At 40.6% G+C, this 27,376-nt stretch overlaps 1 protein-coding gene and 1 long non-coding RNA gene across 2 annotated transcripts in view; one reads left to right on the plus strand and one right to left on the minus strand.

Annotated features, from left to right (window-relative positions):
• LOC124280958 (D-glucuronyl C5-epimerase-like) overlaps nucleotides 1-1,126 on the minus strand; it is a 339,439-nt gene extending 338,313 nt beyond the window's left edge. The window contains exon 1 of the mRNA XM_046716964.1: nucleotides 1,072-1,126. The gene's annotated coding sequence lies outside the window, so the exon portion shown is untranslated. The remainder of the gene's footprint in view (nucleotides 1-1,071) is intronic.
• Nucleotides 1,127-1,736: 610 nt separating this feature from the next.
• On the plus strand, nucleotides 1,737-25,600 carry LOC124280965. Its single transcript, XR_006899801.1, has 2 exons — nucleotides 1,737-1,767; nucleotides 25,439-25,600. It is a non-coding gene; the product is annotated as an uncharacterized LOC124280965 (long non-coding RNA).
• The last annotated feature ends 1,776 nt before the right edge of the window (nucleotides 25,601-27,376 follow it).

A 27,376-nucleotide genomic window follows, 5' to 3' on the forward strand; every position in this document is an offset into this window, starting at 1 on the left:
GTCAACCGCATGATTCTTATTAAAAACTTCATAATAGGCAGCACAATCCTTTTAGCTACGTTCTTTGTACTTTCAATATGACGATATATATTTTTCATGATTTTTTAAACAATGACATAATGCCTTAAACGATTTAAGTACTCGGGATTATTTTTATCAAAGCACCGCACTCATTTACGAGCGTTCTGATTGGTTTGTCGTATTTTCGCACATAACAAGCATCGATAGGGGGATGAGTCTTCTTGGAGGTTACGGAAAGGGGCGAGTGGTGACGAATGGGTGCCATTCTTACAAGAACCCTTTTAAAAAAAACTCAGTGGGTGCATAGATTGAGAGAGTGAGATTGTACGCTGCTTTTAGCAATATTCCATCAATATCATGGCGGTAGACACCTGAAAGTGAGCTTCACACATTACCAATGTCAGAAATCAAACCCGAGTCTTTGGCTTGAAAGCCTTGATGATTAAATTCTTTAACTTACACCACCACCCTTCCTAGATTGAAATGCTGACCTCACTCATAAAATAGGAAAATATGATGGCTATCTTGTTATTTGTCATTATACCATTTTCCCATAATCGGAGAAATCATATCGGCTCCATCATATCTCATGAACATTCAGCAATGTGTCATAAAATGACTTTGTCATCAATTAATGTAAAACTAGAAATTATTCGTGCTTCATGGAAATAACACAAAATGCGGCCTGTAGAAGTGTTCACTGCCATCATGGGCAAACGAAAAACGATATAAGTGTCAATATTTAATTTGGAGCAGCCTTTCAACTTATTTTCTACTAAAATCTCATTGACGAGAACTTAAACGCACCAGACACTTAAATATCTGCTTCCAGCGTTTGGGTTAACAGTCCTTGTAAACATAAAATGGTTTATCCATTCAAACTTTGCACTTTGACAGCTGTCAAAGCCCGCGCCAATGTGCACGTGCGCTTTGCCGCAAGTCATGATTTTATTTATGGGAGTATTTATATTTATATTTTGTTTCGCTGAAGGCGTGGAGTATTGTTAATACCCCTTGTATATTACAGATAAAAGTCGAGTGAGTACTTACCAATCGTGTCTTCTAAAATAACTCGATCATACAAAACCAACAGTCTGCAATTCAACCTTTCAAAACAAACTCATCGGATACCGGAAGTGTACCCTGCGTTATTTCCCTTGGCTTTGTTTGGGTGGGGTGCAAATGTTCCCAAAACCGAAGTTGAACTTGTTGTCTTCGGAAAACGCTTCGTTTTCAGTTTATTTTTATATACGATTTTATCACCCAGTTAGGATCTTGACTTTATTTTTTAATTTATCATTTTACCATTGACGTTTATATCTATATACGTTTATATATATGTGTGGATCGAATAGATTATGTACCATTGCAAGTGAAAAAATCGACATGAGTTGTCCTGAAGGCGTAAAAAAACAACATATTCGTATATTACTTTTTCAGCTGAATCCACCAACAAATTTTTCAAAATTGATAATTTTATGTACAAATTATTTTAAAGCTATTTTCAAAGAAAGGTACACGATATAAACTGCGTAAACTGCTCTGTAGTCCAATGTACAAAAAGTAAGTTGGGGCAAAGTATCTTCAGGGAGGTCGGGTAGCCTTGTGGCTAGAGCGTTCGCTCATCACGCTGAAGGCTCGGGTTCGATTCCCCACATGGGTACAATTTGTGAAGCCCATTTCTGGTGTCCCCCGCCGTGATATTGCTGGAAATTGCTAAAAGCGGCGTAAAACTAAACTCAGTCAGTGGGATATTGCAAAAAGAGGCGTAAAACCCAACTCACTCACTCAAAGTATTCGAAAGTATTTCAGTTAAATGACGACGTATGCGTTACTGTGTGCCACGTGAGGAAGGTGACTCAGATTGTAGGCTGTAAACACTTCAGTGAAACCACAAATTTAATTATGAGCACAGTGACGTTCCAAGAATAGTGAAAATAGCTAACATGAATATCTAAACAGACCAATATCATCAGGGACTCGAACCCGTGGTCAGCGGATCTTGGCACCGCAGTGTCATTGTTTTCTTGGCTGCCAGAGTGAGTAAGTGAATGTTTACGCAACAGTCCGCAACATTCCGGCTTAATCACAAAATCCGCTCTGACCACATATATACTGTCAATCGAAAGAAAGTTTACACTTGAATCTGGATTTGACAACAACGAAAAACAACGTTGAAAGCTAAAAACAGTCGCTTAAAAACTGGAAAGGTCCCTAAACACAACTATGGTTCCGGTATCAGATCCATCGCCATCGAATAACCTGTTCTTCTGTGTTTACACCATCAAACATAGGTGTGTACTTTCTTTTACTTGGGACTCTAAGTAAACCAGAGTGTGACAACACGATCAACCACCACGCTATCTTTGCACAATGTTACAGGGGCGGAGGGGTAGCACAGTGGTTAAAGCGTTGGCTCGTCACGCCAAAGACCCGGGTTCGATTCCCCATCAGTACAATGTGTGAAGCCCATATCTGGTGTCCCCGCCGTGATATTGCTGGAGAATTGCAAAACGCGGCGTTAAACTTAACTCACTCGCTCACTCACAATGCCACATGTTCAGCCAAATCACTAATCCACTGTGATTAGGATTTCGTGAGATCTTCTCGGGTTCCAATCTGAATAAATGAGGTCAACAACCTGCAATAACCACTCGGTTGTGATATTGTATGTCCATCAACCACCTTTAAGTGGCAAGATGTTAGACCAATCAACACCCGGGTTAGAATTGGTCTTCAGCAACCCATGCTTGTCGTCAGAAGCGACTAACGGGATCGGGTGGTCCGGCTCGCTCACTTGGTTGACACCCGTCATCATATCCCACTTGCGTAGATCGATACTCATGCTGTTGATCATTGGGTTGTCTGGTCCAGACGGCCGCCATATAGCTGGAATATTGCCGGGTGCGGCGTTAAACAACAAGCAAAAGCAAGATAATAAACTTATTGATGCCCCATAATCGTCAGTCGTAACCTTGAATGATCAAGGTTAAATGCGACGCTGTGGAAATAATTAATATTATGACTTGACAGACATTCTATATTCATACTGAATTCCAGGAAGTCACGTGTCACAACAAAGACTAAACATATATAGACCCTCTTGGACTATTCTACGTCAAACAGATTCGGAGATTTCTGAACTATTCACTTTGACTAAAACCAGTCCCTTTATCAACCATTATATTATAAGCAGGTTGACATTATCAGATACACACACTGTATATATTATATTTGACACCAGCTGTTTCGGATAAATCGCTAGTTGTCGTGTAACATACTGAACACTGGGAATATCGATTGTTTATTGCGAATAAAATGAATCAGAAATATGACCTGATGGCGATCAACAGACATCAACAATAGACAACAACCAGTCACCGTTATCCGTCGAAACCGATAACATTGGGCGAAAAAGGAAAAATCGAAATGATTGTATCAGTTGATCACAGAAAATCAGGTTTTACTGACAAGGGAAGTCGTGTCCTGTTCTACCGGCAGTAATCTGTTTCACGATCCATATTGTTTTCCGTTCCACGCAGCCCTTACTGTAACCAGAGACCATACAATAATGGCCTCTCTTGAAATGTAAAATCCCTAAATAAAGCAAATTAAATTTTTTGTTCAGGTCAAGTTCAGAATCTCCCAAGTCACTTGGACCTCTTTCCAATTTTAATGGATAACATTGTTTCCATAAAACGCATTAGCATCAGCAATATCTTCGGTTGGACGAGCGAACGCTTTTACCACGAGACTACCCCCAACGTCCTACCCGAAGCTGATACAGGCTATGGAGTGAACACTTTATAATAACCATATAATCATATACCACAAAATAAAAATATAAATTGCATCCATTCACAAAACATCCATAAATTACGTCTACTGGAGACTAAATATTTTCTGAAAGGTTTCTTTTACGGACGTGTTCTGTCGCTTACATAACCGTCATTCTTCCGTTTTCGGGACAATCAGTCCAAATTAAGATTTTAATGTTATCATTGGGAGTGATGTCCCTTGGTAAAAGCACATGGTCAAGGTTAGTATTTACAACGTTCACAGCGCATTCAGGGATTATATGAGTGCAGGACTCACAGCTAGGTGTGAGTGAGTTTAGTTTTACGCCGCTCTTAGCATTCCAGCAATATCACGGCGGGGGCACCAGAAATGGGATCCACACATTGTACCCATGTGGGCATTCTTTTCCCACAGAGGTTACTCCTGTCATATCTTCCTACGTAACCTCTGTTCTAATACGGCCCTTTCATGGTGTGAGCGTTCAAGACTCGTGATTGGAGGCAATCAGATTTAGTTGTGCAATCAGCGACGTTGTTTCAAAAGTGATCATTCGCAAGGCCTCGGTAATTTCCGTATGCTTCGAGAAAACTAAACTTCTTCCCCTGCGCGATGCGCAAACGTTTCTTGTAGACAGAACTCAGTCAAGTTATGGCGGATCAGTGGCGTCCTCCATCGCCCTCGTTGACAACGGACAAGCTAGCCATTAAACGTCTTGTGTGTAACTTCAACACAAGTCCCCGGCAGATGGGGGATGTTTGTGGCCTCACATTTGCTTGTGTTAGTCAAGTTGAATCTAAGTCGATGTAACACGTGTTCTGATTGGATAGAAAGAAGGGAGATAATTTGTGTTGCGATCTTTTGCCGCTAGGGGATTTTACGAGAACCGGGAAATATGGCCGTATTAGAACAGAGGTTCGTAGGAAGATATGACAAGTAACCTCTGTGGGAAGAGAATGCCATGTGGGTAACCGAACCGGATTCTTCGGCGTGACGAGCGAACGCTTTAACCACTAGGCTACCCCATCGCCCATGGGTTACAATGATACAGCATGTCACAATCAAGCCAAGTTTTAAATACAATGAAATAATTAAATGGATATATTGAGAAACTTAGATTTTCCACTGCTACCGTATGTATGATTTATGTGCGTATGTATGTATGTATGTATGTATGTATAAGTATGTGTGCGTGCGTGTGTGTGCATATCCCGTGAAGATCCTTGAAAGAATTGATCTTCAGCAATCCATGCTTGTCGTAAGAGGCGACTAACGGAATCGGGTGGTCAGGCTCGTTGACCTGGCTGACACATGACATCGAATCCGAAATGCGTAGATCGATGCTCATGCTGGTAATCACTGGATCATCTTGTCCAAACTAGATTACTTAAAGACCGTCTGTCTGTCTGCTTAAAAATAAAAAGACAGAAATTTTATTATAACTAAGTTTATTTCTTCCAAATGCCGATGTGATCTCTTCAATACATAGCTTACATTTTCAACTGGTTACAAACAGGCTCTCATATTCTCGGCTAAACAACAATAGAGAATCATACAATTATTTCTTAGACACAAGTACAAAATATATCACACTTAATAATGTCTAACAGCTGTACAATTTGTCAGAGGTATCATCATAGTGGAAGAGTTCGTGATTTCTTAAGACACAATTTAGTTACAATTTTGGATCTGATGTCTGAAATCCCAAATTTGAAATCATAAAAAAAAAAATGACAAAAATCATTAGAAATATTTTAAACATATACAGTTTGTCCGAGCTTGGAAATTGGCAGATGTAATGGGTCCAAAATGTTCTCATTACATTTTTATTGATAGTGTAGATTCCGGTATTCCGGAATTATACAGCGAAGCTCCCAATCAGTGTGCGAAATAGCTATCCCGTGGCTAGTAACTGGCCCGACTGGCTAGTGAATTTTCATGGGGTCATTTAGTAAATATATATCACTCTCTCCGACTTGTTAAATTAATACACTTTAAATCATGCAAGATTATGGCCTGATAGAAACGTTCATCATATTAGCAGCTTAACGATGAAATGCGTACCTTCTTTCAAATTTCGGGCTAATGCATTATTTTGTGGGCTAGTAACTTTCAGGCCAAGCTAACGCGCCTGGCTAACAAAATTTGGAAATTATTTCGCACACTGCTCCCAATGTCTCAGAAAAAAACGATTTCCTGATGTTAGAGTCCACATTGGCTTTCATGGGATGTACAGTAAGCTAAGTATAAAACGAACTCGGTTATTCCGACATGACGGAAATGACGAACTGTTTTAGGTCCTGACCAATTGCTGAATATCTTAGTAGAAAGGCGTACAACGAACTCCGTGTATTACGAAGTTATATTTTCCTTTGACATCGTTATAACCGTTGTTTAATGCATGTAAACTGTAACGATACCATATCTCGGTGATATTGCCATAACAAAACGGAGATAAGTGAGTGAGTGGGTTTAGCTTAACGCCTTCAGCAATATTCCAGCAATGTTACGGCGGGGGACACCATAAATGGGCTTCACACATTGTACGCCTGTATGTAAACGAATCTGGGTCTTCGGCGTGAGAAGCGAACGCCTCAACCACTCGGCTACCCCACCGCCCCTAAGTGAGTGAGTAAGGTTTTGTGCCGCTTTTAGCAATATTCCAGCAATATCACGGCGGGGGACACCGTAAATGGGCTTCACGCATTGTACCCATGTGAGGAATCGAACCTCGATCTTCGGCGCTTTAACCAGTAGGCTACTCCATCGCCCATATAGGGCCCGTTGAAGACACTAAAGATCTGATATTACACATTTTTTGATATAACGTTTAGTGTTTTATGCAAAATGTATAAACAGCAGACCACCAGATGGCGTTGTTGGCCTGATTTCAAGTTCAAACCAGACACACCCATCCCAACAGAAAATAGTTAGATTTATGTATGCATTAAAATTATATATTGATCATCACATTTGAGCAACAGAAACACTTCCAGCAAAAAAACATTTCCCCAAATTACGATCCACCTATCCAAATGATATTGACATAAAACACACACTGATCTTAATCGAAGATGAATAATGGCAGCAAATAAGTTGGCCAACTTTAATCAATCATAGTTCTTACTTCGATACGTTACGAGGGCACCTGCATCTAAAGACCAGGGCCTAGATTTTCGAAGCTCTCTTAGCGCTAAGATAGTCGTAAGTGCCATACATTAACACTAACTAACTAACTAAGAGAGCTTCGAAAATCTAGGCTCTGGTAACCAGAGCCGAAATACGAATGAGCGACTGAATATATATTTCCTTAACCCCGCACACCCCGAATATTTGGTCAAAACCCAAGTGATTTCACATAACCTCTACTAAAACCAGTTACTGATGTATTCCTTAGTTTTCTTATAACATATTCACAAATCCTCCTCTATGAACTGCTATATACATTGTTAATTAATCATGCCAATAATGGTTGTCACCCCTCAACCCCACATATACCTCACACCCCACCCCCCCTCCGATTACAAAAATTGAAGGGGGTGACAACCATTATTGGCATGAGTATATGTTGAAATGTACCATGTACATCAGAAGATTCCTCTGTAATGAAGTGAGTGAGTTTAGTTTTACGCCGCTTTTAGCAATATTTCAGCTATATTACGGCGGTGGACACCAGAAATGGGCTTTACACATTGTGCCCATGCGTTTAATCGAACCAGGGTCTTCGGCGTGACGAGCGAACGCTTTAACCACTAGGCCCCAGGTAACGAAATTACCATGGTATAAAATATGAATGGTTGGACAATTTATACATATCAAGTTCATACACCCAAATAAATTTCTGTGCATTGATGAATGACTGACACAATTTCATAATAAATATACATAAATACCCGTGACAGCTCACTTTTGTGTTCAGTATAGCATGGATCCATTCGCTACCATAGCTTCGTTTTGAGTATTAGATTAGCACGACACTGAAAATGAAATTACTCGAGCGAGAGTAGGTTTGGGAGAGGAGCGAAGAATGTAGTGACGTCACTTCCGGAACTAATGACAGCGAATGGATACAGATCTATTTGTCACAATCTCACTTAGGTAATCAAGAATGGTGAGTAGACTATTGTTGAGGCACATAAGAGATAATCTTCCTGTGAGATATCAGCAACAATCTCTTATCAAAGCGTTGTTATTGCGTTTCAGTAGGAGCTGGGGCGCATTCTTCGATGAATGTGTCACGGAGGTTTTACAGCCCGAGTTAATAGTTCATCGGTGCTTACTTTTTGCCCAAGAGGGAGAAAACTGAACCTCTTGTACCACTCCCACCACCTCTTGCTAAACCACCTGCACCACCCATACCACCGCCTAATCCTCCCAATCCACCTCCCATTCCACCAGCACCACCCAACCCCCCGCCTAATCCTCCCATACCACCAGCTCCACCTAAACCACCTCTCATACCACCAGCACCACCCAAACCACCTCCTAATCCTCCCATACCACCAGCACCACCCAGACCACCTCCTAATCCTCCCATACCACCAGGCATGCCACCAAATCCACCTTGTCCTGCTCCACCCATACCTCCGAACGCCCCTCCCATTCCACCTTGACCACCCATGCCTCCAAACATCCCTCCTTGTCCTGGACCACCTGGCATGCCACCCTGTGCCCTACCGCCAAACATTGGGCCACCTTGACCGCCAAATCCGGGTGGACCTCCTTGTCCTCCTTGGCCACCAAAACCTCCTGGTCCTCCAAACCCTCCAGGTCCTGTTGGTCCTCCGAAACCACCAGGTCCTCCTTGTCCTCCAAAACCTCCAGGCATACCCTGTCCTTGCCCTCCGAACCCACCAGGTCCTCCTTGCCCTCCGAAGCCACCAGGTCCTCCTTGTCCTCCAAAACCTCCAGGCATACCCTGTCCTTGCCCTCCGAACCCACCAGGTCCTCCTTGCCCTCCGAAACCACCAGGTCCTCCTTGTCCTCCAAAACCTCCAGGCATACCCTGTCCTTGCCCTCCGAACCCACCAGGTCCTCCGAAACCAGGCATCCCTTGTCCTCCGAAACCACCAGGTCCTCCTTGTCCTCCAAAACCACCAGGTCCTCCTTGTCCCCCGAAACCAGGCATCCCTTGTCCTCCAAAACCACCAGGTCCTCCTTGTCCTCCGAAACCACCGGGTCCTCCTTGTCCTCCGAAACCACCGGGTCCTCCTTGTCCTCCAAAACCACCAGGTCCTCCTTGTCCTCCAAAACCACCTGGCATTCCTTGTCCTCCCTGTCCTTGCTGACCACCGAATCCACCCGGGCCAAATTGTCCATTGTTCTGACCAAACATGTTTTGACCAAATGGATTGTTACCATTGGGGCCAAATGGACCAAACGGACTTGCGAAAGGATTAGCAAAGGGATTGTTTCCGCCGTTAAACATGTCAAAAGGATTCGTTGCAGCAACAGAAGCCGTATCAGAAGGAGTCGGCGCTCCATTAAACGCATCGAAATGACTATCATCCAATTCCTGTACATCAAAATCTGCCGCAGTTAATGTTTCTCTTTCAAAAGTAGCAAAGGGACTATCAAGATTAAACCCTCCCTCCAGTCTCTTCATGAAGCCTGCCTCGAAGGCCTCCAGAGTGGGCACCAACTCGCCGTCGTCTGTCATATACGTGCCGTTGACTGTTCCATTAACAGAAAGAAGAGTTTGGTTTGCTGCCAAAGTTTCATTGCCCTCGAGTTCCGCGTTTTCTGACACGAAGGAGACACTATTATCTTCCTTACCGAAAACCGGTTGAACTCCGAATATCTCCTTCACAATTTGGTAGTAATGGTCTCCAATATTTATGTTTTCAACGGCTGAAAAGAACAGGATATTTGGATTATTGGATAAGCAATTCAATCACATTTGGACCACACAAAATTACACAAATTGTGATAGGTATCTCCTTTAAAGATGGTGATAAGAGAAAACGAATGATTTTAAGATCGGATTAGACAGCTTTTTAAAGCATATTATACACAAGCAAAATGTATTATTTCGTTACATACCTGATTTTTCACTAGTCAGCCAGTGTGACTCAAGACGCCAAAAGGTCGACTGATCAAGAACAACCCATGCACTGAAACACAATGAAATAATGCGATTAAATAAATAGTGTACCTAATATGTTTGTGTACAATATTTGTAACAATGAAAAGCCATGTTTGCATTTTTAAACTTTGTGAGTGAGTTTAGTTTTACGCTGCTTTTAGCAATATTCCAGCAATATCACGGCGGGGGACACCAGAAATGGGCTTCACACATTGTGCCAATGAGGGGAATCGAACCCGGATTTTCGGTGTGACGAGTCAACGCTATAACCACAAAGCTACCCCACGGCCCCTTAAGCTATGTGAACCTGTATGAGGCATTATATAGAAGGCAAAAGAGCCTCTTTGGCATTCTTGAAGCCAGTGTTTGCCCTGTTACATTCTATGGAAAGCAATGTAAGCCTCTTTGGCACTATCTGGGCCATATAAGCTTCTTTTGATTTGTATAAAATATATGGGCCATTTACGCCCTTGGCAGCTATAATGTGTCTGAGTGGGGTATTCATGCTTCACTGCGGCATGGTATCTCAGTGGGCTAGCACTATAAAACCAGCTTAAGTCTCGGCAAGTACAAGCAGCCGCACACACACATACACACGCATGCACGTCGTCATATGAGCGAAATATTCTCAAGCACGACGTTAAACCCAATTTCACCTCACCTCACCTTGGCAGCTATATATTCCGTTAAAGCCTCTTTGGTGCTTTACAGAGATCAATGTGAGCCTCTTAGGTATTATTTGTGTGGCCTCTTTGGTTTTCTATAGAAGGCCACGTTCGTCTCTAGAGCATTATATAGGACATGTATGCATTCAAAAGTGGGCCATGCAAGCATCTTTGGCTTTCTATAGAAGGCCATGTAAGACTCTAAAGCATTATATAGGCATGTAAGCATGCACCCAATAGACGCCACATAAGCCACTTTGGGGTTATATAGAAGGCAATGTAGGCCTCTTTGGCATTATCGAGGACACCTAAGCCTCTTTGGCTTTCTATTGAAGGCCATAATATAGGTCATGTATGCATTCAAAAGTAGGCCATGCAAGCCTCTTATCTTTCTGTAGATGGTCATATAAGCATCTTTAGGCTGTTCCCAGCATCTTTATGACCTGCTTGTTGTTACGTCGACTTACATAAACTGGACGTCTCCATAGTTTCTCTCCCTTCCGTTCCACAGGAGACGGACTCCAGTTCTTGGGCGCACGGCCCGGGTGTGAAAGGCCGAGAAGCCCTCGTTGAAGCTCTGGAAACTACACGTTTCCACGGTAAATGATCCGTCGGCGGAATCTTCCCAAGTTCCCACGACGTTTGATTCGTTCCCCAGCGCTGATATCACAAAGCCTGCTATAGGAGCAAGTCCTATTAATTCAACTGGAACGAAAAAAAAATATGTAACGTTAGCACAAAACAGTACCCAGTCCAGCCTGGTTCCCGGGGCATTACGGTATTACACTATCAGCAAAAACAGATGACACTCCGTGTAAACGGCTTTCTTTTGTTTGTTTATTGGTTAACGCCGCACTCAGCAATATTCCAGCTATTTGGCAGCGGTCTGTAAATAATAAACTGTGGACCAGACAACCCAGTGATCAACAGCATGAGCATCGATCCACGCATTTGGGATACAATGACGTGTCAGTCACGTCAACGAGCCAGTTAGTCGCCTTTACAAGAAAGGGTTGCTGAGACCAATTCTAACCCGGATCTGACTGACTGACTGAGTTTTGGTTTTAGGCCGCTTTTAGCAATATTCCAGCAACATCGCGGCGGGGGACACCAGAAATGGGCTTCACACATTGTACCAATGTGGGGATTCGAACCCGGGTCTTCGGCGTGACGAGCCAACGCTTTAACCACTAGGCTACCCATCCGCCCCTCACGGATCTGAAAAACAGTGATGACACCAGGTGTTCGCGAAAAAGGTTAAGCGTGTTGTACCAGTAGCACTAACTAATCAGACAATTTGCCTTTAGAACTGATCTTCAGCAACTTCTCTTGTCGTAAGAGGATCGTAACGGGATCGGGTGGTCTGGATCGCTAACTTGGTCGACACATGTCATCGTATCCCAGTTGCGTAGATCGATGCCATGCTGTTGATTACTGGATTGTCTGGTCCATACTTGATTATTTACAGACCGCTGCCATATAGCTGGAGTGAGTGAGTTGGGTTGGTGAGTGCGGCCTAACACTGAACTCACTCACTCACTCAATTTGCCTTAAAAAGTAAGTTTTTACAGCCTGGGTGATTGAGTTTAGTTTTACGCCGTTTTTAAAAATATTCCACTAATATCACGGCGGGAGACACCAGAAATGGGCTTCACACGTTGTACCAATGTGGGGAATCGAACCCGGGTCTTTGGCGTGGCGAGCGAACACTTTGACCACTAGGCTACCCCCTTTTACAGTCAGACACCGCACAGTAGTACATCGGTCATTGCGACCTGTAATACCGTAAATATTATAATGCTGGATAGGTGTAAAATGTTAACAAAGTTCTGCACTGGTTGAACTGTACAGTATGAGAACTGTCTGATTCGTATTCTTTCGGTTAGCTTTTCAACACGGAATTTCACATGTTTCGCCACATGCAAAATATCGCATTTTTAGCACTGTTGCCCATTTTATGTCGAATTCAATAATATTAATAATAATGAAAACTATTTAGTCCTGTTTTCACCCAAGTAAAATGACCACATAGTAACAGTATATGTGCAATATAGAAGTAATAACATATAACTAAATATAAGAGATAACAAGAAATAAATACACTTGTGTTTGACAGTGAGAGAGTGTTTTAGGCCGCTTTTAGCAATGTTCATGCAATATCAGAAATGGGCTTCACAAACACTACCGATGTGGGGAATCGAACCCAGCTCTTCGGCGTGACGAGCGAACACTTTAACCACAAGGCTACCCCACCGCCCCATTTGTCACCACTCGCCCCTTTCCGCAACCTCCAAGAAGAGGGCTTGTCCCGGAATAACACGAGTGGGTCACGAATGCCCACCGCCCCTATTCACAGTGGCAATATTGAAATACACAAGAAAGTGTTGCCCGATGTGCATGTACTTGATACAGATAATTATAGTTGTGTTTGGGACCTGAGGTTTTCGGTCATGTGCTGATAAAGTTTGTATCATTTTAGTCAAATTCAGTTTATCATTATTATTGTATCCTTTCTTTTGCCCGAAAGGGATTATTTTTTTAAAAGAAATTCGATTACATCTCTTTCACAGTAAGGCAAAATGTCACTTTGCGTTTTTATGAAAAGTATTTATACTTATTCTCATACGAATATAAATATCTTAAAAAAACAACGAAAACTATCTTCCAACTTAACCGATTGAATATCCATCCATTTCCCCACTTGAATATGCATGCATATATCATCTCACACTTACAGAATTTAAAATCATCCATGAGCGACTCGTGTTGTACAAACCCCCAAAATCCCATGACGATGGATTGTATTTGTTATGTAGGGAGGTGCGGTAGCCTAGTGGTTGAAGCGTTCGCTCGTCACACCGAAGACCCGGGTTCGATTCCCCACCGTGGATACAATGTGTGAAGCCCATTTCTAGTGTCCCCGCTGTGATATTGCTGGAATATTGCTAAAAGCGGCGTAAAACTAACCTCACTCAATATTATTTTTATGCAACAATAAGTGCCCGAATCGTAAACAATATTGCATTGGTTACACTCCATATTTAAACCCAACTTTATCATTAAAATTCTGGATTGAATTTACTTGTATTTTTACCTGAAGTCGCAATTCACAAACTGGAATTCTCTTAAAATTTACTATGTTTTCAGATTTATAGTAGTATCACTGAAGATTCATTACTTCCAATTTAATTTGGGTGAGTGAGTGAGTTTAGTTTTACGCCGCTTTTAGCAATATTCCTGCAGTATAACGGCGGGGGACACGAGGAATGGGCTGAGCACATTGTCCTTGTGGGGAATTGAACCCGTGACGAACGAACGCTTTAACCACATGGCTACCCCATCGCCGCAGGACCAATGTATTACTCGTGGGGTCATTTGATTGGTGAGTGAGTGAGTGAGGGTTTACGCCGCTTTTAGCAATATTCCAGCTATTTCACGGCGTGGGACACCAGAAATGGCTGCATACCATTTGATTGGGACTGAATTAGACGCTAGAATTTGAATGGGTCCATGTCATGTACCATATCAGAAGATGACGAATACAACATATAAACACTCACCTCTCACCATGTCGTCCCCGTACGTATTGGCATAAACCTCCAAGCGAAACGGCGCTGGTTGTTGTTGCAGTGGACAAGGTCCGCCACATGTCATATGAACTGGCATTCTGTCTCTCGGCAGACGACCGCAGTACATATTCCGGTTGTTGCCTGCCGTCAAAGCTGCACCATCCGAAAATGAATAAACTACAGAAACCATATGGGCAAGTACGCCCAACAACAACATTGTTGTAAACTTGAAAATTCCGATCTTCTCACAAGTTTTACTCATTTTTTTGTGGGGTGAATTCCAGAAGGTAGTGATTCCTATTCAACAGCAAACGTCTCAAATGTAAGTTTTGATTCCAAATGCCATGCAGGTGTCGATGGCGAAGAGGCGTCTGCTTCCCGAAACATGGAGACCCTCTCTATGAAGTAGTACCACGGGCGACTAGGATAGGACATCCGGCTCAAGCCCATCATGATCTCTCATTGGCTGATCTTGGCACGTCGTGATTGATTATATTGGATACCTATCAATCATTAATGAAATTAATTCTTGTTTGATTAGATATTTTAGAATCTTAAACGTTGTATGTAATTGAGGGGTAAACTGTATATATGTCAGAGATTGAAGGAAGAACGTGCTACCTGTCTACAACGGTAGACCGAAATGCACCATTCTGCAGTTAGTTGTTAGTGATTTGTATCATCATTTACTGTATCTGATTAAAATAGGGTGAATATGTTATCCTTTTAACTTTACCTTATTTCATATTATCGTGTTACTTCAATAGAACACAAATGATCAAATTAAGAAATAAAATTTATGCGATGAACCAAACTATTATGGATACTGGTCTGTCGACCAATTCAGAGGAAAAGATGTTCACATTGTGCTTTGTAATAAACCTTTGTCAAGGCATGTATAAAACACTTTATCAACAATGAAATTCTTAATCTCGATGAAACAAAACATTTTTTAGTTATTTTACCCATTTAATTTTCATCTTCTTGCTAAAAACAACAGCTTCCATGCATGCAATTAACAAAACAGCGGGGTTTTTAATATTCAACCTATTATTACTTTTATTTCACGTGTTAATTGTGCCAGGTTGTACACGGACAATAATCATACAACTTCCTTGAAACCAAAGATTTAGCAGCGTTTTTCTAAAGTGTCCTTTCGACATCAATCACTTTGGCGGAGAGTGACAACGAGATAAGATGGCCGCTTTGAATGTACCAAGGGGACCTAGTGACGATATAGCTTGGGGGCTCGTGGGTCATCGTGTACCTTTCACAAGCGCCGAGCTGGCGAAGTCCGGCCAAACTGACCCATATAGGGTTACACCCCACTGAAAACTCGACTTCCGATATATCTATTTCAGAAATGTTACGTAACGTCGTTTTAAATATTATAGTGAGTGAGTATATTTTTTACGCCGCTTTTTAATATTCCACCAAATCATGGCGGGGGGCTTTACACATTGTACCCATGTGGGAAATTGAACCCGGCTCTTTGTCGTGCCGAGCGGACGCTTTAACCGCCAGGCTACCCCCATCGACCCTCAATATCACAGAACTGACGACCGCCTCCGTGGTGTAGTGCTTAGAGCGTCCGCCCGGAATGCGGAAGGTCGCGGGTTCGATCCCCGACCGCGTCATACCAAAAGACGTTAAAATATGGTACTTGTTGGTCCCTGCCTGGCGCTCGGCATTAATGGGTACAACAAGGACTGGTCGGCTCGGAGTCAGTATAATGTGTCTGAGTGGGGTATTCATGCTTCGCTGCGGCATGGTATCTCAGTGGGCTAGCACTATAAAACCAGCTTCAGTCTGGGCTAGTACAAGCAGCCGCACACACACATACACACGCATGCACGTCGTCATATGAGCGAAATATTCTCAAGCACGACGTAACACCCAATATCACCTCATCTCACCTCACAGAACTGACGTGGCGACGTGTTGTGATGCGGTTTTACAGTGTTACATCCACTTTGATACCATGCCGCAGTATTGAGCATAGCACTCAGATATAGTTTGCTAACGTACAAGTTCTTGTTATATCTTGTTATATTATAAAGCAGTCCGCTTGGGAGGGAAACATCAAGCACTCTGTCCACGGCCTCATGGAGGCGATGAAACCTTATATGGTTCTGGGTGCCGTTGTACAAAGAGATCTTAGCGCAAAGGTGACCGTAACTCCCATACCTTAACATAGACTTACGATTGTGGTAGCACTAAAGTTGCTTTGTACAACGGCGCCCTGGGCGATAGTGAGCACCAGATCATGGAGCAGTCTTCCCTTTTTTCCAAACTAAATGAGTGTGTTTAATTCTACGCCGCTTTTAGCAATATTCCAGCAATATCGCTGCGGCAGAAACGGTAAATGGACTTCACACAGTGTATCCAGGTGGACAATCGACCCGGGTCTTCTAGATGACGAACAAACGCTTTAACCACTAGGCTACCAAACAGTCCCTTAGCAGCTAAAGGGGCGGTGGGGTAGCCTGATGGTTAAAGCGTTCGCTCGTCACGCCGAAGACTCGGGTTCGATTCCCCACATGGGTACAATGTGTGAAGCTCATTTCTGGTGTCCCCTGCCGTGATATTGCTGGAATATTGCTAAAAGCGGCGTAAAACCAAACTCACTCACTCACTCACTTAGCAGCTAAAATTCCAAATATTAATAGATATGTCAAGCCTATGTAGAGCGGCGTAAAACTACACTCACTCACTCATTGTAGCTGCTAAATCACGCATAAGAATGACAATGTTCTTTCTGTTACTAAGTTACGCTTTACGCAGAAAAGATGTTCCCTTTGTTGCTAAATGACGTTTGACAAAGACACTGTTGATTGTATTGCAACTTTGCGGTTAGTGAAGGTGTTTATAGGTTTTAATGTTGACGATAACTACTTTATGTGGGCTTTGCAGTGCTTTTTGTGGCTATATTGCATGCGTTACCTACGCATAAATATTCTTTTTGTTGAAACATTACGCTTTACATAGTTAATGTATATTTGTAGCTAAATTTTAATTTACACACAAAGTATAATTTTTGGTGCTGAAATACGCTTGACATGGTGTGTTTTTGTCAATTAATTACGCTTTACATTGTGGTTTTGTCAATTAATTACGTTTAACATAGTGCGTTTTTTGACAATTAATTACGCTTTACGCAGAAATCAATGTTGTTTTTGTTGCCATGATTGAATATGTGTTATCAATCAAAGGAACTGTGGTAACTTATCAATATTGTGAACAATACACTCTTTGCGTTTACATTTAGCTCCAAAGTAGTCACGCTCTTTCATTCGCTTCCTTGATATAACGCTGTCTATCTGAATGTATATTACAGGGTTACCACAGATGACGAAAGTTCAAAGTCCCTGACTTTTCCCTGACGTATCCCTGACCAATTTGATTTTACTCTGATCAAAATTAGAAGAAAATTATAATTTCGGGTAAATTCTTACCCCTTGACACCAACACTTATACACAAAGAATTTAGCCATTAATAGTAAGAGGTCAAAAACAGTATCTGTGACAGTATTCGAGTCACACCCAAACATAACAAATTCAGCAGAGAGCTTGAGATTGAATATTTGGTCACATTTCTGTGTCAACCATCCATGGAAGTTATTCCAAAATATGTCTACAAATGGACACTGCCAAAACAAGTAAATTAAAGTCAATAATACCAATCTCTATACATAAAATCATTTAATACAGACATGGAACTCAAAATCATACAATCGCTGCCTCTGTGAAGTCTGAAAAGAACTAGTTTTCCCTGACCAAAGGCAATTTTCCCTGACTTTTTTCCAAAACTTCAATTTTCACTGACTGGTAACAAAACTCCCTGACTTTTCCCTGATCTTGAAGCAATAATTTCTTCCCTGACTTTTCCCTGACCCGTGGCAACCCTGATATAACCGCAAAAATATAAATAAATAGTATTCTCTCAAGTGTGGAACATACTTGTAAAATTGTCCCCACTGCATACTTAAAACATTCCCTCTCGGAAAACAGAAAGGGGCGTAAATAATTGATAAGAACGTGCGCAACTTGTGTCAGAAATATTTTATTTGAGTATGGTTTTGGCCATGCATGGATCAGTCAGGATGTTAGCAATGTTGATTATTTCATATCTTTGTTTAAGCAGAGACTTTCGGATAATCTTAAACAATGTTGATTCACTTCAACTCAAAATTGTAATAAATGTTTTTATTACTCCTAATTTAAGATACTTTAAAATGTGGAAAGATATTTTAATTATGATATTCGAAATTTAGATTCGCTATCTTAATTTAGCAGTTGAAACTGGAAGATACAATAAAGATAATTACAATGAGAGATTATGTTTATTTTGTAAACTGAATGACAAAAATGTTATTGAAGATGAATTCATGTACTCCTTAAGTGTGAACGTTTTTCTGATTTAAGATTAAGATATATTCAGAAATATGTGACTGATTTAGATCCAAATGCCAATTTTTTCAACATTATGAAAACACAATGACTGTGATTACACAATGCCATTTAGAAAGTGGTCAAATGCAACATATGTTATATTTGGGATTACACTTTCTTAGTAAAGTACGAATAAAACCCATACAAGTACTAGAATTTGTACTTTACTAAGAAAGTGTAATCCCAAATATAACATACGTTGCAAATAATTACTGCATCATAAACGATGTTAGTATTTTTCTGTATTATGTACTTCAGCGCATTATAAATGTTTCACTTAAACACATGTGCACTTAACTATTCATACCATATACGAATCACAACGATGCAAATTCGACCTTACATATTTCTGCTCTCAGGTTGATCTCTCCTGTGAAAGGTTGTCGAACGTTCTACGACATATTGTCTAAACTGCCAGAGAATCATTTGCCGAAGTCCTGCTCTAAATGGGAAAATCATATTAACATAGATATCCCTTGGACACATATTTTCTCAACCTACAGAAAATGTACCAAGGACACAAAGCTTCTGGATTTTCAATATAGCTTCATTTATAGCTGTGTGTTTACAAAAAAAGAATTGCTAATAATAAATTTGGTAGACAGCAATGTTTGCCCCATTTGTAAGTCTGATCCTGAGAGTATAATCCATGTCTTTGTTGCCTGTACATGTGAAAGAGTTTTGGAATAATCTGAAACAGTACATACATAGAACATGTAATATCGATGTAAACTTTTCAGATTTTGAGATACTGTTGGGCATTGATACCGGACGCAAGTTCCTTAATCACACTCTTCTAGCAGCTAAAAAAATGTACTGGACATTGAAAGTTTTGTGAAACCCTTAAGGACACTATATCTATTGAAGAGCATATCTCCAAGTACACCAACAGTATTAAAAAAAGTAAAAGTAAATGGCCGAAAGAACTGCAACAATAAATTGCTGTTTATTGTGAAAATGAACCTACCCCTAATGTCATGAAACAGTGTGAAAATGTGCAATACTTGTAAACTGGCTGAAATGAATAAAGTATTTAAAAAAACCCCCAAAAAACCCAACAAACTCTGCACAACCATAAGCAGTGCTACAAGAATATTCATTGAATGGCAATTTATCTGGGTTTTGATGTCTCGCCATGCCGAATGGTATCTCCAATATACCAAGATCTGAATTCCTCTTTAAAAAACAAACAAAAAACAACAACAAAAGACTATTAATACCATATACATATGACTGTATGGTGGGTCTGTGGCTTTTTTACTGAATAAACTTGTCTGTCTGTCTGTAAATAATTGATAAAAGATTATTGCAGCAAAAAGTAAAATATAGTGGTAGTGGTTTTACAGATGTCATGCAAATTAGTGGTATTTATGTTCTGATATTAACATTCTTGTTAAACCATATACAACCGTGTAGTCGTGTTCTCATAATGAGTTTCTGGAGATTACTTGTTTAGGGCCTACCTACTTACAAGCCACGGGCTATCACGTCACACCTTGGGATTTACAACATCTGAAGATTCTATTCTTGTGCTCGAGGCTAAAAGATGGGTGCTCTGCGGACATTAATATCCACGATATGTGGGAGCCAGCGTGTTGATTACGTCACGTCCGAACATGATAATGTTTAATAGCGGTGATAATTAAAAGTAGATCACATGCAATTAGCATTGGTCAATCCCAAGGACACCGCACCTGTTTTAACCTCGAATGTAAAGGTAATATAATAACGAAATGACACTTGAAATCCTAAAGATATTGGGTACGAGTATTCAAAGAAACCCCCTCTCCTTTAGGCATTCGTCACCACTCGCCCCTTTCCGTAACCTCCAAGAAGGTTCGCTATTCGTCTTGTCCCGGAATAACACGAGTGGGTCACGAATGTCCTTTAGGCTTATTACATCGTAATTCTCGGAAGCTACTTGGAAGCTACGGAGTCGACCAACTGGTGTTATGCCGAGACAAGCCGAATGCAGAGGTTACGGAAAGAGGCGAGTTGTGACGAATGAAACATTGATATCTGACGCACGCACGTACACACATTTGCTAAACTGTTAAATATTGAACAGAAATGACCATCGATCTAATACATAACGTTAATAATAACGTTGAATCTACCTTGGAAAAGACATACCTATTCAACCTGCAAGTCAAAGATTACTGTGTTGAAGTAAAATATGTTAAAACATCATGCAAATTATATCTATATTGCGAAGTTATTGGGATTTCGTTGAAGTTCAAACTGGATGACCTGGTTCTGCTAATTTGATTCAAATTCAAATTAAGAGTTCCCAGGTCTGCTCGTTTAAACGTTTTTCATATCCAACTCAACGTTTGATTGAAATAAATCAGGTATGTCATTATATTTAAAATACACTTGGCATATGAAATGCCACACAAGGAATAACAAGTATAAGTTATCCTCCTGGACTTTGCGAAGGCGGTTGATAGGCCCACACAACATTCGTGACCCACTCGTGTTATTCCGGGACAAGCCGAATAGCGGGTTACGGAAAGGGGCGAGTGGTGACGAATGGCCCACACAAGAGACAATACAAACTAAGATATAGTACGGAGTAAGAGATAGAACCAACACCTGGATCCAAACATTCCTCGGAGGTAGGAAGCAGAAGGTCATCCTTGAAAGTGTCAAATTCGACCAGGCAGATGTGATATCAGGAGTACCTCAAGGGACAGTCCTGGGACCTCTCCTTTTCCTTGTATTCACAAACGACCTTACGGACTCATGCAACACACTGACGATAGTCTTCTATAAGTCAAATTAAAAGCATTGAGGACAGCAATAATCTACAAGATCTATCAGCACTGGAAGAATGGGAGAGGACCTGGCAGACGAGCTTCAAGTGCTCCATATTTCACATTCGAACAAACAACAGAAAACTACTTATATCTTTCGACTACCAACTACACGGAGTCATACTTGCCACAGAAACATCAAGCAAGTACTTGGGCGTCACAGTATCAAACGACCTAAAATGGAAAGAGCACATCTCCAAGACCATCAGCAAAGGAAACAGGACTATTGGTTTCCTCCGCAGGAACTTCCAAGACTACAACAAGGCAGTTGAAGCGGCAACCTACACCACCATTGTCAGACACCTGGAATATTGTCTATGGGACCAGCATCAGTGAAATCAATGAAGTCCATAGAGTCCATATAGTCTCTGTATGCAATACAAGATCCAGCATGGCCAAGTCGGTATCAACAAAGACCTGTACCTGTGACAAATGACTCAAAGATGAGAGGCGTGAACAGGTTATACCAAGAAAGATCAACACACACAGTACACCACAACTCGTTCTTTCCAAGAACTATCAGGGAATGGAACCTGTTACCAGTACAGTGGACAGAAGCAGAGACCATCACAAGTACCAGTCTGGCCTCACAGGTGCCAGCAAGGAGTTGGTCCAGCCATGATCCCTAATAGACACAGTTTTAACCCAACTGCCTCTTGACTGACTGTTTTCACATGTTTTTAAACTTACAATGGACAGTCGCGTCATCGCAAGCGCGCACTCATTGCAGAACATATTGCAGTCTATGATGATGATTGTTTTTGAATGTTATAGGGGCACTAATTTTGTTCTGGGGAGTCAGCAATTTTGTACACATGTATGGGAGGGAGAGGGGGTAATTGATTTTGTACATGACATGCAGGGGGGGCTCACATCCTTTGTACATAAATTTTAGGGAGGTGGGGTCAGTCACATTGTACATGCTTCTCCATAAAAATCATCATCACTACCCCTAGCCATAAATTATAAACGGCCCCTTGCCATCTCATGAAAGTCAGTTGTTCATTAATGTCTGCAACATTGTCCTTGACTATTTCAACAGACGAACACAATTTAACCTTTTACCTTTAAGGTGGTGCTCCTAAGCAAACTTCAAGTAGGTTAATACCATTTTACCAGTGTGATGACTGTTTTGTCGTAACATAGATGTCATGTGGGAGGGAAGCTAATGACAAGGTAGCAGTGAGTGAGTGAGTGAGTATGGTTTTATGCCACTTTTCAGAAATGAGCTTCACACATTCTGCCCATGTGGGGAATCTAACCCAGGTCTTTGGAGTGATGGGTGGGGGTGCATTAACCACTAGGCTACTGACGATTCATCGATACGCATTGATGCATCGATCCATGGGCCGCCGATACAGTGAATCGATACAAACATTTACATTTTCATATATCCCGAATCGATACTTCAAATGGGCCACGATACATCGATGTTTAACTTTGGATATTGCCGAATCGCGATATCTGTCAAGAAAAAATACTTACTTTTGTTTGATGATTGAAATATATGCTTACTCATTTTCCCCTTCATAAGTAAACGTTTTCTCGGAAATTCTTGCGTCAAGAACTGTGACAGACATAGCGCTCGCATGTTATTAACATTCACAAAGTCCATGTATAAACTTAACTTAAACGAAATACTTTAAAATGGTTTTATTTTGATATTAAGGTGTTTTATAGTTGGTGTTAGAATTAAGGATTTTAGTATCATGATACGTATCGCATCGCGACCCTTTAATCTGGATTCGGATCGTATCGCAGCTTCATTGCACAATACTTTGGCAATATATCGTCGTGACTAAAATTTTAGTATCGTGATGTATCGTATCGCAGTTTGTATGCCAATACCAGCACTACCCATCACCCAGTGTCATGAATGAAATGACACATGACTGATGTCATTCTGTTGCCAGTAATTATGAGAAAGTGTTTCGGCTTGAACATTGACTTGAATCAATGTTTCGATTAATTTACCCTCAGTTTTGTTTGTTGTCTAATGTCACAATTTACACTTGGAATTGGTTGAGCTATGATTTGAGTACATCCAGAAGTGAACGATTTAAACTTTTGTTGGAAACCATGTCACCAATACACTTATAGTTGATAGCTGACCTCACCTACTGCAATGCATGACAGTATGGTCTGTACTGAACAACAGAAGAAACATGTCTAAAGTTGGTCATATTTAAAGCATTTACTTTAGAATATATATCCTTGCTTTGGGCTTATTATCACCTACAACCCCTGTCAACAAGTTTGTAAAATACTTGTTTGGGGCCAGAAGATAATATAGAATGCTTTGTACCATGCATTGTAAAGATTAGCTTGCTCAGGATCTTGGTCCATATGCAACAGCAACAGAGAACATATTCTTTGTGCATTATGCAAGGAGTGAGTGAGTAAGGTTTTACACAGCTTTTAGCACTATTCCAGCAATATCATGGGGGGGGGGGGGGGGGGCACTCAAAATGTGGGATATCGGACCTGGGTCTTCAGCATGATGAGCGATTACTTTAACTTCTAGGCCCATTCGTCACCCCTTTCCGTAAATTCGCTATTCGGCTTGTCCCGGAATAACACGAGTTGGTCACGAATGCTCTAGGCCACCCAACAGCTCCGATCATGCATGGGCAACACATACAGAATGAATATTATCATTTCAATATAACTGCTATGGTCAGTAAGAACTAGGGCTGTAACGATGCATCAAACTATCAATGGATTGCAATTATTGAGTCTCCGATAGTAATTAATCGACGGTAGAAACGAAAATCTATCGATAGTATGTGTGACTATCGATAGTTTAGTAACTGACTTCCATTGATAAATGTGAAACTCAAAATACATTAAGTACCAGATTCGTTCACTTTCATTTAGAGTTATCCGCCCCTGTTACCTCTTAAACAAACCTGATCTGGGTTTCAAGTTTCCTGTCAGTTAATAAAAGAGACTGAAACTACACAAGCTTGTTTATATTTTATATAAACTATACATTCATTAGGGAAATGATTTCAAATAAGACAATTCAAAGAGAAAAAACTATTGCAAATGGTAGAACCGCATAAGCTTGTTTTATTTTAATAAACTATACATTCATTATCTTCAATAATCTATATTCTGAAAGTCACCCCAAGAAAAACAAGCTTGTTTTGAAATATACATTCATTAGGAAATGACAGTATGTAGTGTCGTAATAATCTATCGCTATCGCAACAGTTGTTCCCCCTCAATGGTCACCCCAAGAAAGAACCAAACACATTAATGTCCAAATTCAGCAGTGTCTTTATTGCAGGAATATTGCAGGTAATATCAACAGGCTTGCTTGATGATGGGGTGGAAACACAACAGGTTCTAAACAGTCTCAGTACAACAAGTGTGCAACATGTACAACACAGTTTCACAAACTTAAAAGTTTGCTCTGGTAAAAGTGTCAACCTGGAAATATAAAAACATACAACTTACAAGTGGTTCCAATGATGTGGGTAGAAACAAGAACAATATTCAAGCGTGGGTGGTTGTAGTGTCACTGAAATATCTTTTGAGTGATGCAAACAAACATGGGTGAATACTTTCACCTGACTTTCAGCAGGACAGTTGATATCTCATAGTTGTCCAAATACCAGAGAACGTAGCCTTCTGAAACAAGCCCCTTATATGTTACTGTGAAAAGATTACCAATCTTGTTTCAAGAGCAGAATTTGCACCCGTCTCTCAACATCTACCTGCCTAAACAACCTAAAAACAACTTAATACCAATAAAATATCCTTCTGAGCTCCATAGAAAGTCATCCATGAAGATCCGTATTTGAATTGTTCTTCAGTAACCCATGCTTGTCGTAAGAGGCGACTAATGAGATCGGGTGGTCAGGCTCGCTGACTTGGTTGACACATGTCATTGTATCCCAATTGCAAAGACCGATGCTCATTATCTAATCACTAGATTGTCTGGTCCAGACTCAATTATTAACAGACACCATATAACTGCAATTTTGCTGAGTATGGCGTAAAATTAAACTCACTCACTCACTATATAAGGTCAATCATAATTTTTCAACCCACTCAAGCTAACTGTTATGTTAAAAATCTATAAACCATAAAACTGTAGCCCCAAAATCCCTGAGGTCATGACAATGGCTTCGAATGTGGTGTTGTTGCCTCCTCTGTGGCTTTGATGTTGTCGTCTCCTCTTCAGTGTGCGAAATAGCCACTGTTCTGCTGGCCCGTGGCTAGTAAAAATCCAGTTGGGCCAGTTAATATCCACAGTCACTGACCTGACTGGCTAGTGAATTTTCATGGGATCATTTTGTAAATATATCACTCTCTGACTTGTTCAGTTATAACACACTCTTAAATTGTGCAAGATTATGGCTAAGATATTAGCAGCTTAATGATGAAACCTGTGTCTACATTCAAATTTCGGACTAGTGTGCAAGTAACTTTCAGGTATAGCTTGCCTGACTGGCTAGCAAAAGTTGGAAACTATTTCGCACACTGCTTCTCTATCACACGTTTCTTAAACATGAAACTACACAAAGCTAAATACACACTAATGATCACACAATAAAAAGATGGCACACAGAATGAAACAATAATGTATAAATGATGAATAAACATAAAACTAATGTAGCAATAGACATATTGGAGACTTAGGATTCATTTGAACACATCTTTCTCCATAACAGTTAACAATCACAAACTCGTTTCTATGGTTTCGGGGTTTAAGCGCGAGAGGTTTAATGTTGCATTGTGGTCACATAACAATGAGTAGTTGCTGTTGTTTGGAGAAGCCTGATATGTCAAGGCTAGGGATGGCTATCGACATAGATCAAGGAGATCAACAATCAACTAAAAATTGATTGATTATCAATAAATATCAGTTTAGCAACTTTGAGCAAAAATGCTGAATATGATCTGAGAGATATCGACATATTTCACATAAAAGGTGACTGGACATGTACCTACTTGTATTATGAACAAATTTTGAAGCAGCCAATAAAACCTAACTTTGAATACTGTCAGTGTATTGTAAATTTCATCATAATAGTTTATGTACGATATTATCAATGACACAGTTTTCATATCGATAATCGTTTATGTTTATGTTATCCTTTTCCGCATCAAAGATGTTTCCGATTGTCGTCCATTTAAGCCAGCCCTAATTTGCACAATACAGTACTTATGTACATGTCTTAAAGTTGCATAAACATCTAACAGTTTGGGAGCCATAACCAATTACAGTAATTGCAACAGGCAGGCAATCATTTGTGCAGCTGGTAAATTAGTTCCATAGTTGTAATGTGGTTTTAAAGTTGTGGAATTTGATGGAAGTGATATGTAGAAAGTTCTTCAGCTATCACAAAACAAAATCTTAATCTGATCACGCAATACCACGGGAATGAGACCAAAAGTAACAAGTCATGTTAGTTAAACACAAACTGGTTAAAAGCAAAAACAGCTCTTTCTCTGTGGTCTGCATGCAATACAGAAATTGTAGTGCAAAATGGCACAAATACAGTACCTCTATATATACTGTTAAAAAACACCTGATTCTTTCATAAAACAATAGTTAATCTGCATTCCATGTAATACACACCATGCCATACCTCCTGTATGTACTGACTCATAACTATGGTGATGACATATTAAACCAAACCAAAGCTTTGTTTTCGCTACGAATATCCTAGTGCTGGGACGGGTCAAAGTTTTCTACCCGGGTACCCCGCCCCCTATTACCCTACCCTACCCGGATACCTGTTATGTTAATTTCTGACATCAAATTTGTACGAAATGGCAATATATTCTTTAGCTTGGAGGCTAACATTTTGAGTTTTTCAATATCTTAACCATGTATTATATTCAAATGAAGTGAATGTAATTATGTCTAAATCTTCAAAGACAATACAACCTTTTAATCCTGAAATAATAACATATTACATTGTTTAATCTATTAGTCGCATGATCATAACGGGTCCG

Source organism: Haliotis rubra, unplaced genomic scaffold (genome assembly GCF_003918875.1).
Source record: "Haliotis rubra isolate DU_JTF1 unplaced genomic scaffold, ASM391887v1 Scf277, whole genome shotgun sequence".
Taxonomy (NCBI): domain Eukaryota; kingdom Metazoa; phylum Mollusca; class Gastropoda; order Lepetellida; family Haliotidae; genus Haliotis; species Haliotis rubra.